Genomic DNA, 16,955 nt, shown 5'->3' on the forward strand with positions numbered 1-16,955 from the left:
TTGGAGTAAAATGTAACTGAAGGTGAGATTTTAATTATACAGGATGAAGCTGGGCCACAAAAAAACTACAAAAATAAGAAAACATGCAAAGATCAAGTGTAGTCTTTGTAGTCATGAGATTGATAGAAGTGACGGCATCATCTCTAGCTGCCCAGCCTTGGAAAAAATGTCTACATTCACAGACATGATTGAGTCAATAGTCATAGCCATGGGGAAATATGCTATGAGCACAATGTGAAAAGGATTATGGAGTGACATAAGAATGTACCAGACATTGTACTTGGCAATAAATTGTCCACAATGAGCCAAATATTCCGGTCCAGACTGATATAAGATCAAGATAAACTGTTTGGACATAATAACCAACAACTGGAGAGGAAATGTTTTTATTCTGAGAGACATCTCAATCCCTTCTGGTCAAAACATTGCCCAAAACGAGACAGAGAAGCTGTCGAAATACAAAGACCTACAAATTGAATAAGTAGTGTTGGGCATGGATGTAAACATAATACCAACAGCAATTGAGTCCCAGATATGGAGGATACACAAGATCACCCATAGGGATAGAACCATGAGCTCTGAAATCCTGAGAAGAGCCAATCTGTGAGGGCTGCTGGAGACTGTGGCAGAAGAGGGAGACTTACAGGAAAGGTTTTCTTACTGCCAGAAGAACAAACACCCAAGACAGCTTAGTAAGATAACAGGGTAATGCTGTTAGAAGGGTAGTTGGGGCAGAAGATGGAAAGAAATACAAAAAAAAAACAACTTTACTTTTTATCTGTTTCAGTGGGTAAGTCAATTACATTGAACCCAGTCCTCAACTGGTACTCATTTCATTGATCCAAAAGGATGAAAAGCTAAGTCAACCTTTGGAATTTGAATTCAGAACATAAAAATGGACAAAATGCTGCTAAGCATTTTGTCCAGTATGCTAGCAATTCTGCTAGCTCACCACCTTAATAATAATGATGATGATGATACATGGAACAAATAGGGGCTGCAATAAGGGTGAAGCACTTGCAAAAAACAGCACTGCTTGGAACTGCTCGAATACTCGGGAAGGTGCTCGAAAAATAAGAGGTGTTACCTTAGTCCACTGGTAGTGAACAGCTGACACCGTAGTACATCTCCAGTGTTAGAAGCTATGCAAAAGCAATAAAATGATAATAATAATAATAATAATAATAATAATAATAATCATCATCATCATCATCCGTTATACAATAACCATGTGATGAAATAACTTTAGCAACAACAACAACAAACAATAGAACAACACATACTCTACCCCAGTGTTTCCCCAATTGGAGCCATATTATCCTAAAGGTGCTATGGCAAAATTCAATAGGAACACAGGAAAAAAATGGGGAATTAGGAGTGGAGAACAGGCTCAGTAAAGGGGGATGCACAACTACCTTGCTGTCTCTTTCTAAAATTTTCCATTGCAGTCTGTTTTTCTTTAAAATTTACACGCAAATACACACTTACACCATGGGCTTGGGAACAGGAGGCGTAGGGGAGCAAGCACACTTTAAAATTTAGTGGTGGTGGTGGTGGTAGTGGGGCAATGAAGACACTTTGAACATTCTCCTGAAAAACTGGGTTTGCACCCCTTTAGCAAATTTCATTGCTGCACATATGAATTACACACACACACACACACATAATGCATTTCTACATCTTAAGTTGCATCATGACAGAAAAAAAAAATAAAAGGATTTCATTTGACACCTTGATAATAATTTTTCCTTGATGAATAAAGTATCAAGTTGGCGCTGGAAAGTCTTGTATGAATTAAATATTAGTGCTTTGAAGTTCAGTATATCCAGTGACAATCTCTGAGGGTAATTGCCTGCATTACTTTGAGATAGTGTTGTAATGTTTCTGAATAGCAAGCAGCTTAGGGAAGACATCCTAACTGCCAAATATCACAGATTCTATTTTACAAATATATTTGAAAAGCTAAATTCGCTGCACAAACAGTGATAAGGTAAAATTAATTTACGAACGTTGGGCCTCACGGAAGCAATGATCAAGACCTTTGGAATTATGTCTTACTTGAGAAGAAGACCCATCAAGCTGAGCAAAATCGTAGTTGTAGCAGATACTGGTGTCACGCAAATGACATCCGTGCCAGTGGCATGTAAAAGCACCCATTACACTCTTGAAGTGGTTGGCATTAGGAAGGGCATTTAGCTGTAGAGAACCATGCCAAATCAGACTGGAGTCTGGTGCAGCCTTCCAACATGCCAGCCCAGTCAAACTGTCCAACCCATGCCAGTATGGACAGCAAATGTTAAATGATGATGATGATGATGATGCTATAAGTGTTTCGTTTGGAAAACCTAATCTATTTAGGAGAAATACTGGGTGGTGGTGATGGTGGGAGGGAAACACAGTGACAAACACACACATGCATCAGCATGGCCGCAGCTCTAAGCTAAAACTATAAAACAAAAAAAAAAATACACACACACACACGTTTCCTATTTCTTTACCTATTCTTTACCTATTTCATCCGGCGTGCTAATGTTTCTGCCAGCTCACCGCCTTATACACACATGATGTTTCCATCTACCAAAACCACCCACAAGTAGAAGACACTAACCCAAGGTGCCACACAGTGGGATTGAACCGGGAGCCATGTAGTTGAGAAGCAAGCCCCTAACCAAACACCTACGCTGAGGAATTTTAGTTTTATGCTCAAAATGTGATAATTTTTTTTAGAAGTTATTAATTTTCTGAGAATGAATACACGTTTTTTTGTTTTTTGTTATGTATGTCACAGCAGAAAAATAATTTATGATTATAAATGGCTGTTTTAAGAAATCCACAAAATACTTTTGTTTTCATGAAATAGAATAACAGAGAATAATGTCCAATTAAGAGACACTGATATTTTTATGGAGATTATTATATTAATGGTAAAAAAAAATGGGTTACCATTCCAAAAAAAAAAAAAAAAAAATCCTTATTTGTTGTAATGTTTTTTTTCGCCAAAATTGCTTTTATTACAAATAATACATTTGGTAAAATATTCCTAGAAATAATTTTCATGATAATAAAACTAATTTAAAACAATTTACATTTAAACTTTCATTATTTTTCTTTGATAAATTTCATTTTTATTAAAGGTTTTTAATTTTTCTAAAGTTGGCCTCTTTCTACTATAAACCTTTTATGACAAAATAACGCTGTCTAAGGAGCCACAAAATAATTCAAGATCCCAAGGGGTGGGTGGCGCCATGAGCTAAAATGGCTGTGAGTTAGTGTTCTGTATAATCAATATTTAGCAAAATAAAACAACTGTAATTATAGAATCTGTACAACTGTCTCCATTCTCAAAATATATCTTTACATGTTCTCTTTTCTACTTCTTACCATAGGGATTTTTCACACACCTATACCTATATATATATATATATATATATATATATATATATATATATATATATAAGCATTGCACACACACACACACACACGTTTTTCAGAATGTAACCACATGTGAATCATTGGTGATTTTTTTTCCTCCGTCTTCCTTTCCTCTTGGACTTTCCTCTGTCTCCTGTTTCTGAAGAAGAGCTTTGCTCGAAATGTAAAACCACTTTTCTTTCCTTCCCTGAGCGTCTGCTAATACTTTACATGTACCATGTCCTTGCATTGTTGTTTTTCTGTGTTTGTTCTTCATTTTTGGGGATTTACTATATATACATATAAATACATATATATATAATTGAAAAAAATTGGAGTCAACAAGGAGTACAGTTGGTTATTTATTTTTTAATCACTACAATTGTTTCTATGCAATGTAGTTCTCCAGATGTGCAGGTACTTGATTATACAACCAGAACTTATGGAGACAATATTTACACATTGCCTCAGGAAACACAACTAGATCTCATAAGGCAGGGAAGGGGTTACGACAATGTCCTCAGGGAGACTCTGGGCACTGACGAGAACCAACTGGTTAGTCTGTTCCGGAGGACTATCCAGTCGGGAACTATCATGGATGATCTCCAAATGTCCTTAGCTTGGCAGTGCTACTTGGGGTGGGGGCACTACCAGTTCGAGATAAACCCTACAGGTATGGATGTGCTGTCAGAGGGACTTTTTCGAGGTATGTGCAGAGTGATGAAACCGTTTTGCACACCCTCATTTAGTGTCCGGGCATGGCTGACTTGTGGGATTATGTTGAACAGCTGCTGTCACATGTGGGACGGAACCGTCTGTATGCCAAATCTGTAGTGAAGATTGCACCACCGCCCTCCTTCAATGGGGCAGGCAAGGCAGTTTTCCTTTGCCAGGTGGCTTTGGTGGACAAGGCTGAAGAGCATGAGGACCGATAAATTCCTCTTTGGTAGAGCTCTCATTATCTTCTTTAAGTTTCACTTAAAAAGGAAATTGAGAATGGAGAGGGAAGTGCTGTCCTTGAGTGAGTTTATTGAAAGGTGGGTGAACCTTGTGAAAATGGTAAGAGTGGATGGTACCTCTCTGAATGTAGACCTGCGAGTCGGAGAGAAGGAATTGGAGAGGGCACTTGCTTCAAGAGTTTCAGTGAAATCTTGAACAGTGGGGTTCCTCGATTATCCCTAGAGGCCTTTCTGTATCAGGAGGGCCACATCTCTATCATCCTCCCTGCCACTTTTTTTTTTTTTTTACCTTTGTATGCTATGCATATGTTCCTTCTTTTTCAGTGTATACCATGTATACTTTTTTTGTTTTTATCATTTCATTATTATATGTAAACCCCAACACTTTGTCTATCTCTATATTGCTCCCATTCTTTGCCCTTGTGGCAAATAAATGAAATCATTATTATTATTATAATAATTATTTTTTCTTCAAAAAACTTTCAGACCTCTATCATATCACCATTTTATTTTTAACTTGCGTATGTTGGCCACTGCCAATATAGCCATTTACATATTTAAATATTTAACGATATAATTTATTATAACCATATCGTTTACATTCTTACAATCCACACTTTCCACATCTGTTACCATTTATTGATTCCAGTTCCAGTTTCACTCTAAGTTTTTGATTTCCTGTTTCGTTCATTTCTTCATTAAGACATAAATAATCATTAGAAACTTTCTCTACAGCTTATAAATAACCATCTAATGACATTATAGTTTTAAATTTGAACATATTTGTCAAGTCCAGTACAGGCTACTTAAATATTTAGTGATATCATTTATTATAACCAGAGAACTTCGTGAAGAACATTCCATAATTCTCAACATCTTTCATTAGGATTTATTGGTTGACTAATCCACTTTCCATATTTTAGTAGAGTAAACAAGAAAGTTATGTCAATTTCAATTTAGATGCAGCAAATGGTGAAGCACACAATGTTTATGTCTGAAACTAGAAATATCAAAATTTGCCATGAGATGTTGGATGTGGCTGTGTAGTAAGAAGCTTGCTTTGCAGCCACATTTTAACCTTATGAATGGATTTGGTAGATGGAAACTTCAAGAAGCCTCTTGCATAAGTGTGTGCACATGTATAGTATGTATATTGCATGTGTGTATATATATATGTGTGTGTGTGTGTGTGTGTGTGTATCTATATATAAATGGAACAAAAACACAATAGAGGACAATAAAACTTTCGGACAGATGGACGATACAAAGGCGGACAAGAGAAACATTTTTGATCTGAGTAGGGATGCCCATTTCTCTGCCAATATCAGTGACTTAACGTGACTTAACAGGAACATGTCTGCTAACCAAGTTGATGAAGTTCTCGATAACAGAAGATGCATTTACCGAATTGACAGTGTCCTAGTTATGAACATCCTAACCTCCAGAAAGAATACAGACAGAATGAAGAAAAACCTGTACTTGTCTTTTACAAACCAGACATATATAATGGTTACTAGCAACAATATGGCATTTACTAATTTCTTAGATGTTACTTTAAATTTATGCCAGTCAATGCTGTCTATAAAAAAAAAACTGAAAAGAACAACCAATTACATTCCACACACACTAGAAGTATTGGCAGCAACATACTTCACAACATGTTCCTCATTCTCTAATATCTCAGCCGAGAGAAAAAAGAAATTACTAACTCAGCTATATATTACAATGAAGTTCTGATGAAAACTAGATTCAATGAAAAATAAATATATGAAAGAAACCATTAAACCTACTGTCAACAATAAGATAAGATAAAGCATCACTTAGTATAATTTATTTTTTTAATATGACTAGCAAAATGGCATTAGCAAATAATTTCTTGAAATTAACGAGAAAACATTTTCCTCATCACCATAAATATCACAAAATATTCAACAAAAATGTTACCAAACTTTTCTACTCTACCACAGTCAACACTACTAACACACTTGCTTCTTCTAATTTGCTTAAACTTGATAAATGCCTTACAAAGCAAATCAATAACGAGGGCAAATGTATTAAGAACAACAACATTTGTCCATTAGAGTCTGTCTGTCTGTCTTGTTATGAATATAATTTATCAATATATGATAAAAACAAATAACGCATCAAACACACACACACACACACACATATTTACACATATAAATGTGCATGTAGGTGTGTGAACTTTGAATGGATTTGGTGTAAGTCATATATATATATATATATGGGGGTGGGGGGCTTACATCAGATCTTTTCAAACTTCACTATATTCAGAGAGAGTAAGAGTGTGAGTAGAGAAGAAAAAAGTGAGGAAGAAGTAGAGAAAGATGTATAGTAAGGCCAAATGTGTCATGTGGTTAGTTGAAGGGAGAGCGAGAGAAAAAGATGGTAAGAGAAAAGAGGGAGAGAGAAAGAGGGTAGGAGAAGTCATAATGCCATGCTGTATGGTGGGGAGGGAAAGGTAAAGAGAAAGAGATATGTTTAGGAGAGGGTGATATGTTCTGGGGGTGAGGTTAAAGGAAGGCAGATAGAGAGAGAGATGGACAGGGGAGGCAGTTACATTAAGAGAGAAATAGGCAGAGAGCATTTGTATTGTCAGAGATGAGGAGGGGGAGGAGAGAGAGACAAGAAGAGGAGGGAATGTGAGAGTGAGTGAGCGAGTAGATAGCCAGTTGATGCATTATGCTGTCACTCATGTGGTTAGTGGACACGAGAGGTGAAGAGAAAGAGAGAAATGATAAAGACATGGAGAGGGGGGATTACATGATTAAGAAGTTTGCTGAAGAGAGAAATATAAAGTGTTTAGCTGAAAGAAATTTTAAAATCATATAATTACATTATTGTGACTGGAAGTGAAACAACCTACAGGAGTGGCTGTGTGGTAAGTAGCTTGCTTACCAACCACATGGTTCCGGGTTCAGTCCCACTGCATGGCACCTTGGGCAAGTGTCTTCTACTATAGTCTTGGGCTGACCAAAGCCTTGTGAGTGGATTTGGTAGACGGAAACTGAAAGAAGCCCGTCATATATATGTGTATATATATATATATGTATGCGTGTTTGTCCCCCCAACATCGCTTGGCAACTGATACTGGTGTGTTTATGTCCCCGTAACTTAGCGGTTCGGCAAAAGGAGAACGATAGAATAAGTACTAGGCTTCCAAAGAATAAGTCCTGGGGTCGATTTGCTCGACTAAAGGCAGTGCTCCAGCATGGCCGCAGTCAAATGACTGAAACAAGTAAAAGGGTAAAAGAGCCTTTCTTTCTTAAATAGCTTCTCTTAGGTTTCATCTAGGTTGTCCCATAGGATGACCCTTTCATAGGGGTTTTGGTTGCGCATACTATAGGAGCTACAGGGCGCTGCCCCATGTGGTCCTGCAGTTTCCATCTAATTAGGAATATTAGGGTCTCATCCATTGTCTTGTATTTAAGATCCTCTTCATAACATCCTGCTAGTTCAAAGCCAGGGATCTCATCAGTTAGGTCCTGCCGATAACTAAATCCACGCCCTGCTGCCGATGCTTTGATTGTCATCATCATTGTCATCATCATTGTAATCATCGTAATGTCCATTTTTCCATGCTCGTATGATCCAAATGGTATTTGCTGGTGACTTGATATACAGCTGGATGCCCTTCCTGCCACCAACCATCACCTATTTTTTTAATCTTTTATCTGTTTCAGTTATTAGAGTGTGGCCATGCTGGGGCACTGCCTGGAAAAATTTCTAGTTGAATAAATCTACCCCAGTACAAAAACCTGGGCTAGATTTAAAAAACTGAGAGTACCACAATGTAAGGTGATGTACTCACTAACCAAAACATGGCAGTAGTATTTACTTATTGAAATGATTACACAAGAATACAACTAGTGGAGATTTATCACCAAATTACAAGGATAATCTCAATTAATCAATATTTTACCTATGTCAGAGACTTATTCTACGTGCACAGAACTGTCTGTGTCATTTTTTTTGAGATTAGTAAAAGTAAATAAATGGAAAAAAAGTGAATAATTGCAATTTGTCAGTCATTGGGGTATTGTGTGAACGTCTGTGGCGGCAGAGTATGGTAATTAAAGAGACATGAATGTCTTTTAGTGAAAATGAGATTCATTGGTGCAGAAAGATTCCTGGTTTTGTTGTTTTTGGAGATCAGGGTGGCAGTGTTAGTAGGTGAAGAATTTCTGGTGAGAAATGGGTGAATGCGTGGAGACAGTGATTATGTGGAGTTGAAGAATTTGATGGTTTTGTTTTTTCACTTTTTTTGTACAAACGATTTAGTTTATGGGATGAGGTGGTGGAGGGGGAGTGAGTTGCATAGCAAGGACTTGCAATCATTTTTGTTTATTTATTTTTTTATTTGTATTCAAGGTAGAGAGAGGGAAGGGGAGACAGTGGGAGGGAGAGGTGGAGAGGAGAGATGGAGGAGAGAGGGGTGGCTGAGAGAGAGAGGTGGACGAGAGAGAAAGGGGACAAAGAAGAAAATGTGTGCTCCTATGTATAGGGTGAGTGGAAAACAGACGTGTGTGCATATGTGTGTGTGTGTGTTTGGGGGTGTGTGATTGAGAAGCTTGCTTTGCAACCACATGGTTTTGGGTTCAGTCCCACTGCATGGCAAGTATCTTCTATTTTAGCCCCAGGTTCACTAATGTCTTGTGAATGAATTTGGTCAATGGATATTGTGTGGAAGCCCATCTCTCTCACACACACACACACACACACACATATATATATATTGTGTGTGTATCTGTCTATCTATCACTTTATATATGTTGTGTGTGTGTGTGCATATGTGTGTATGCCTGTGTTTATCCCCCGCCAACTATTTTGACAACCAGTGTTGGTTCGTTTATGTTCCTGCAACTTAGCCGTTCAATAAAGGAGAATGAAAGAAAAAGTACCAGACTTAAAAATAAGCACTGGGGGGGGGGGCAATCTGATTAACTGAAACCATCAAGGTGGTGCCCCAGCATGGCCGTAGCCCAATGAATGAAACAAGTAAAAGATGAAAGGCACTGTGTGGTTTTAAGGACGACAGTTGTCCAACCTTTTCCCTGATGTCAGCTGTCAGACAATACAACAGACCACCATCACCAATTCTTTCTCTTAACACCTATTACCATTCTGACAAATTGCCGGTCACTAAAAGCCGGGTACTCGAGGCCTTAAAATACTCATTCGTAAAATTAACCTTTACCCAAACCCGTACATTTCCAGCTGATTGACACGAGCAAAGATGCTACGCTGAAACAATGGCTTCTTTTCAGATCAGACAACAAGAAGCTTGTGAAGTAATTCACCAAAGAAGGACAACAGACGAAACATTTTCAGACGTCAGTTCAAAGACATTACAATTATGTTGTTACGTCACCCTCTCTGACAGTTTCATTAGTAAAGTGATGCTATTTAGTTTTTGTTTTTCATTGTTTTGCTGTTAATTTATATTTCATCACCGTCATATATGTTTTGCATCATTTGACATTATCGTCAACTTGTTTACATTTGTTATATTATGTAAACAAAGATTCTGAAGAAATGGCATTATCACTGGCTTAGCGGAAGATACATTCACTCCACGTACAAACATTTCTGTTCTGTAATTCATAACCTCGTGTATTCTGTTATATTGTGTGAAATTATGTATGCCAACACAATATATTTTCGTTTTGGAGTTAAAACATGTTCTTAAATTTTTAACACTATTTGAAATGATTTGGTTCTTGTCTTCAGATTTATTCAAACAGAAATCCCCTCTATTAAATATTATTAGTTTTTGCAATCCATGGAGACTCATTTAGAATAACTCATAGAATTCTATTCCATTCTGCTGTAATTATTACCATGAATAAATCATGTATTTCAACTACACTTATCTTGTGGAGTTTAATATCTACATCTTTAAAATAGAGCTAAGGGATGGAAGAGTCAGACCTCATGAGGTAACCTTCATTCATAACATTTCCTATTGCTCCCCCCTCCTGCCCATCATCATCATCATTTAACATCCATTTTCCATGCTGGCATGGGTCGGACAGTTTCACAGGAGCTAGAAAACTGCAGAGCTGCACCAGGCTCCAATTGTCTGTTTTGGCATTGTTTCTATGGTTGGATGACCTTCCTAATGCCAACCACTTTACAGAGTGTACTGGGTGCTTTATATGTGGCACCAGCACCATCCATTAAAATTCTATAGAGACAGACACACACACACACATATATATATGATAGGCTTCTTTCAGTTTCTGTTTAATGCAGTTCTCAGGGAGATTCAGCGTGACACCAAGTGTGACAAGGCTGGCCCTTTGAAATACAGGTACTACTCATTTCTGCCAGAAGAGTGGACTGGAGCAGCGTGAAATAAAGAGTCTTGCTCAAGGACACAGTACATCGCTGGGTATTGAACACACGACCTTACAATCGTGATCCGAATGCCCTAACCACTAAGCCATGTGCCTTCACTATATATATATATATATGTATAAATTTATGTGTGTGTGTGTGTGTGTGCATCTGTGTGTGTGCATCTGTGTTTGTGCCCCCACCATTGCTTGACAACTGATGGTGGTGTTTTTACATCCCCATAACTTAGCAGTTCAGTAAAAGTGATTGATAGAATAAGTACTAGGCTTACAAAGAATAAGACCAGGGTCGATTTCTTTGACTATAACTCTTCAAAGCGGTGCTCCAGCATGGCCACAGTCAAATGACTGAAATATGTATAAGAATAAAAGAATACACACAAACATGGCAAGCTTCTGCACAGTTTCCGTTTATCAAATCCACTCACAAGGCACTGGTTGGTCTGGGGCAATAGCAGAAGACATTTGCGCAAGGTGCTGCACAGTGGGAGTGAACCTGAAACTATGTGGTTGCCAAGCAAGCTTCTTAACCAAACAGCCATGCCTGATGAAGAACAACATAAATACTGGATCTGAGTAAAGCAAAATTGAAGAAAACGAAGCCTTCTGCATTGGTGTAGGGCAACAGTAAGAATATCTGCTGCCAAGAAAAAGTTCTTGTCAAGAACCATTTTAGAATTTAATGAAACACAACCGAAGCAAGACAGCAATAGAGATAAAAAAAAAAGAAAATATTTTAAAAATATATGATAAAAGATGCAAAAAACAAGGGTAAATGAAATCCCAGGGGAAAAGAGAGGGAAAGAGTTTGTGAAAGAAAAAAGAAAAACAGAAAAAAAAAGAAAACGAGAGATGTAAAATGTGAAAGAGTGATAAAAAGTAAGAAGTGGGGGGATGGATTTTTAAGGGGTGGGTATGGGTCTCTGATACAAGATGTTGTTGATAAACAGAACAGCAGTTTGAATAAAATATATATATAGATCTATATATGTAGATATATATATATACATAGAGGGGGAGGAGAGGTGGAGTAGAAAACATGTATTAAAATCAGATATTAGATACAGAATGAGGGCTAGTGTGGTAGGCAAGGGGTAAAACATTATCACCATCATCATCATCATCAAATAAAAGAACAAAACTATATATATACATATATAGGCGTAGGAGTGGCTGTGTGGTAAGTAGCTTGCTTACCAACCACATGGTTCCGGGTTCAGTCCCACAGCCTCGGGCCGACCAAAGCCTTGTGAGTGGATTTGGTAGACGGAAACTGAAAGAAGCCTGTCGTATATATGTATATGTGTGTGTATGTTTGTGTGTCTGTGTTTGTCCCCCCAACATCGCTTGACAACCGATGCTGGTGTGTTTACGTCCCCGTAACTTAGCGGTTCGGCAAAAAGAACCGATAGAATAAGTACTAGGCTTACAAAGAATAAGTCCTGGGGTCGATTTGCTCGACTAAAGGCGGTGCTCCAGCATGGCTGCAGTCAAATGACTGAAACAAGTAAAAGAGTAAATATATATATAAATACACACACACACACACACACACATGCATGAATACACGCACGTGTACACCTGTTTCTGTCCCTCTGTCACACACTGACCTCTCATCACCTGGTACAAGGCCATCTCCTCCAATAGCCCCCACCCCACCTTCAAAGAATCTTTGTCTTGTGAGTTACTTGGTGATTCCACCTTGTGCTGGTGCCACAGAAAAAAAAAAAGCACCAAGTCCACACTGTAAAGTGGTTGGCATTTGGAAGGGCATCCAGCTGTAAAAAATCCATGCCAAAGCAGACCTCACAGGTGCTGGTTCCAGTTAAAAAGTCCACGGTGGCTGGTGTTAGGAAGGGCATCCAGCTGTAAAAAACCATGCCAAAGCAGACCTCCCTGGTGGTGGCGCCAAGTAAAAAGTCCACTTACTTCACTCTGTGAGGTGGTTGGTGCTAGGAAGGGCATCCATCTGTAAAAACCATGCCAAAACCGACAAGCCTGGTGCAGTTCTTCTGCCCAGCCAGCTCCAGTCAAACCATCCAATTTATCTCAATATGGAAAATAGGCGTTAAATGATAATGATGATGTCGACGACGACGATGACGAATAGAATACTATGATGATATACACACACCTATGTATATCAGTTTTAGTCTCTCACACCTTGTCAGCAAATATAGAAAACTTGCTGACCATACCCCACCCCTGGTGCCACCACCACCACCACCACCATCATCATCATCATCAACCTCAACAATAGTATCACTGTCACTAGCAACACAAACAGTAGTTTAACTAACATCACGATTTTTCTACATCCACCACCACCTCTTCCTCCTCCTCCATCATCATCATCATCATCACTACCAGTATCATAATTTTCAACACTTTTGCACTAACACCTGAGCCACACCATTACCACGGCGACGACGATCATCATCATCATCATCATCACTATACAACCGTTAACACCAGTCACCTCCAGTATCATCATCGATTGCCACAATGACAGGCGGAAGGAGTACATGAAGCTGGGTGGAGAGAGGGTGAGGTGGAGGTTGTTTGTGGTCTGGATGTGGTGCAAATGGGTCTGAGATAAAGTAGAAGCGGTGCTGCGATAGTTCGATATTTGGTGTGGAAAATGGCATGCGTGTCCGTTAATGAGAAGAAAGACTCAATAAACAATTGTTTGAAGATTTTGAATTAAAAGACGTCGATGGAGTAAGATACGAAAAGGGGTCGGAGATAATGATAAGGGGAAAGTTTGAGAGAAATGGAGAGAGAGAGAGAGAGAAAAGAAAGGGTGAAGGGAACAGAGAAGGGGCCTGTTTAAATGATAGATAGATAGATAGATAGATAGACAGACAGGAAGATAGATAGATAGATAGATAGATAGATAGATAGATAGATAGATAGATAGATAGACAGACAGGAAGATAGATAGTTAGATAGATAGATATGGTTAAATCGAGAATGAGAAGGAGAGAAAAAAGAGGGAAAGAACAAAAATAGAGAAGGAAAAAGAGAGATCATTGAAGATGAGTTGAGAAAAAGTGAGAACGAAGGAAAAGGTTATTTAAGAAAGAACGAGAAAGTATCAAAAACGAAAATCAACAGTATACAAGGAACAGAGTGAGAGAGAGGGAGAGAGAGGGAGAGAGAGAGAGGGAGGGAGAGAGAGAGGGAGGGAGAGAGAGAGAGAGAGAGAGAGAGCAGTGAGTAAGGGGGGGTTAAGGGAAAGAAGGGGGGGGTTAGTTAGACAGACGATCTGTCTGTTTAATTCTTATTCCTTTTAAACAGACATACTGTCAGATTGACTCACACGCACACATGCAAACGTATATAAACACAGACGGATATATTATACAGAGAGCAACGTAAACATAAATAAACGGGGGAAAAGCGATAAACACACATATGCATGCATACAAACACACGTACATTCGTACATACATACGTACATCTTTTCGCGCGCGCAAACACAGAGATATATGCAGGTACTCGAGCGAACACACACACACACACACACACACACATACACGCGCAAACATACGCATACATTGACGGGATGTAGAAACTCTTACATTGACATTCATTCATAGAAACATACAATGAAAGTGTATTTTACTTATATATATGCAGACACAAATTGGCGCTTGTATGCACAAGTTGGTTTCACTTTCACCAGTCGCACGAAACTAGAGGTAAATAGATAGATAGATAGATGAATGGATGGATGGATAGATAGATAAATAGATAGAGAGATGAATGGATGGATGGATAGATAGATAGATAGATAGATAGAGAGAAGAGAGAGAGAGAGAGAGAAGAGAGAGAGAAAGAGATTAGTAGAGATAGAAAGATTGATAGATAGATGGATAGCTGGATGGAATGACAGATAGATAGATAGATAGATGGAGAGAGAGAAAAAAGAGAATGAAAGAGATAAGTAGAGATAGAAAGATTGATATTTATATATATAAACAGACAGATAGACAGAGAGAGAGAAAGAGAGAGAGAGGGGAAGAGAACAGCTCATAAACTCATAATCTTCCACTAACAGCAGTGCTCTCGTGTACACACACACGCACGTGCACACGCGCACGCACACCCATTTTTCTGTCACTTGCAAATACTCATATATACAGATAATTAAATACACACGCACACGCCAGCGCGTCAACCACACTCTCTTTTTTTCATATTTGCCGAGAAGTCACATACACATGTATTCCTCCTTTTTGTTCTTTCTCATTCATACATAGACACACCCCGTCTCACATACTCACACATCACGATATTAAAACCCCCAAAACACACATGCATATCGAAATACCGAGCTAAGTAAACACACATACACATACGCGCGCGCACACGTCTTGCTTCTCGCATTTAATATATAAATATATATATATATATATATATATATATATACACAGTCATCTAGGTTCCCAGACTAACACACACAAATATATATATATATATATATATATATACGCACGCATGCACGGACGTCTAAGATAAATACACAAACACACGTTTATACGCAAACATACCAGTATACACAAGTACACAAGCTCGCGCGCGCACAGAGGCACACGCACGCACGTATATATATATATATATATATATATATATATATATATATGTGTGTATATATATATAAATAAATAGACAGAAAGAAAACCCCAACACAAGCTAAATTGCGAGACACACCGATAGGTTGTTGTCGTCGTATGCATGCGAGAAAATACACGCGTGCTCTGACGCATTCGTGAATATCTTAACACATACACACACACACACACACACACACGTACATACATAACTCTATACAAACATACGCACAAAACACCTCTCGAAGACGGTTGAGCAAAACTAGCGGATTAAAAATTATATATATTCAAATGCATAACATATATGCATACATATATACCTGCATTTGAACACCTGAAAGGAATACAGCTGGGTGCGCGTGTATGCATGCATATATATATATATATATATATATTTATATATATTTATGTGTGTGTGTGTGTGTGTGTATATGCATTATGCATACATAAACAGGCTAGCAGGGAGTCTCACTGATGTAAGTATCTGGTTTTATTTTAAAGTTTCAGGTTAACAATGTTGTTACGATGATGATGGATTTTCGTTGTGCTTGCACTGAAAGTGGAGACGATGGGGGAAACGGAGGGGGGGGGCTCGGCTGGGATGTTGTGACCAGAGTGCTGGTCTTGTGGGGGTGACACTGCGCTGGTCTTGAAAATTGAAAAAAAAAAAAAAAAAATTTTTTGTAACCCAGGTGTGTCGGCCCTGTTGTGATCAAAAGCATTCTAGCAAGGACCTTTCAATTTTTATTTATTTTCTTTCATCTATTTTCCCCAGGTATCTTGAGTGTAATTACATTTATCCAGAGTAGCCTTAGATATAATTTTAAAGACGGCAGGTAGAATATGCATGATCTGAAAGGAAATACGATTGCAACACATTTCTAGAAGGTGAAAGCGATCGCGCAGAGTGAATCTGTTCGAGTCCCCAAGCACATCTATGTCGATAGAGACCATCCCGTATTACTGTAAACACAAGAAGCCTAAAACCACATTTTCCAACGTGTTCTTTCTATTTTTAACACTGCAATGCTCGAAGAAGAATTTAAGGGTGATTTTGACTGCTACTTCTAGCACGTGGAATGACCACGCAGAGACTTTTTCTGGGTTTGTGCAGCTAATGCTGTTGGCAGTGGGGATACTGTTTTCAAGACCCATGTCAGCCCTGAGCACCACGACCTAGGGGTATCTAGGAGTACGTTATCTAATGTGTCCTCCCGCCTACTTTTCAAGACAGTAAGGTGTAATATAAGGGAGATTTAGCTGCTAGTTCTAGCAGGTCGGGCGGCTACGCAGAGGCACCCTCAAAAAGCCGTTATCAACAATTCTGGTTATTTACCCCCAAGTTGGTGATGATCGAGTAGACCTATAACCAAGACGTTCCAACCATGCCATCTCTTTTATTCGATATACCCAAAGACGACATTATCCAATGTGCCCTACAATTTTTGAAGAACGAAAGTGTGATTTGAATGAAATTTGGCCGTTATTTCTAGCATTTTGCGGGACCACGTCTCTAGTTAGCATTAGTCGTGATGTTAGCTTTGTTTCTAGTCTTCTGTCGTTCTTCCATTCACATGTTGGATGCCTCA

At 38.5% G+C, this 16,955-nt stretch overlaps 2 protein-coding genes across 6 annotated transcripts in view; one reads left to right on the forward strand and one right to left on the reverse strand.

Moving 5' to 3' along the window:
* Positions 1-16,955, reverse strand: part of LOC106878116 (UPF0415 protein C7orf25 homolog) — a 258,033-nt gene that overhangs the window by 64,147 nt on the left and 176,931 nt on the right. For 2 of the 4 annotated variants that reach the window (XM_052970395.2, XM_089357053.1), the window contains exon 2: positions 1,088-1,142. The exons of the other annotated variants lie outside the window; for them this stretch is intronic. The gene's annotated coding sequence lies outside the window, so the exon portion shown is untranslated. The remainder of the gene's footprint in view (positions 1-1,087; positions 1,143-16,955) is intronic. 4 annotated transcript variants of the gene reach the window in all.
* The window catches only part of LOC106878202 (uncharacterized), a 129,400-nt gene continuing 126,470 nt past the window's right edge, over positions 14,026-16,955 (forward strand). The window contains exon 1 of one of the 2 annotated variants that reach the window (XM_089357055.1): positions 14,026-14,454. The gene's annotated coding sequence lies outside the window, so the exon portion shown is untranslated. Of the gene's footprint in view, positions 14,455-14,484; positions 15,843-16,955 lie in introns of those variants that run through there. The other variant, XM_089357054.1, reaches the window with a different exon arrangement.

This window comes from Octopus bimaculoides, chromosome 9, assembly GCF_046866305.1.
Source record: "Octopus bimaculoides isolate indiv1 chromosome 9, ASM4686630v1, whole genome shotgun sequence".
NCBI classification, from domain to species: Eukaryota; Metazoa; Mollusca; class Cephalopoda; order Octopoda; family Octopodidae; genus Octopus; species Octopus bimaculoides.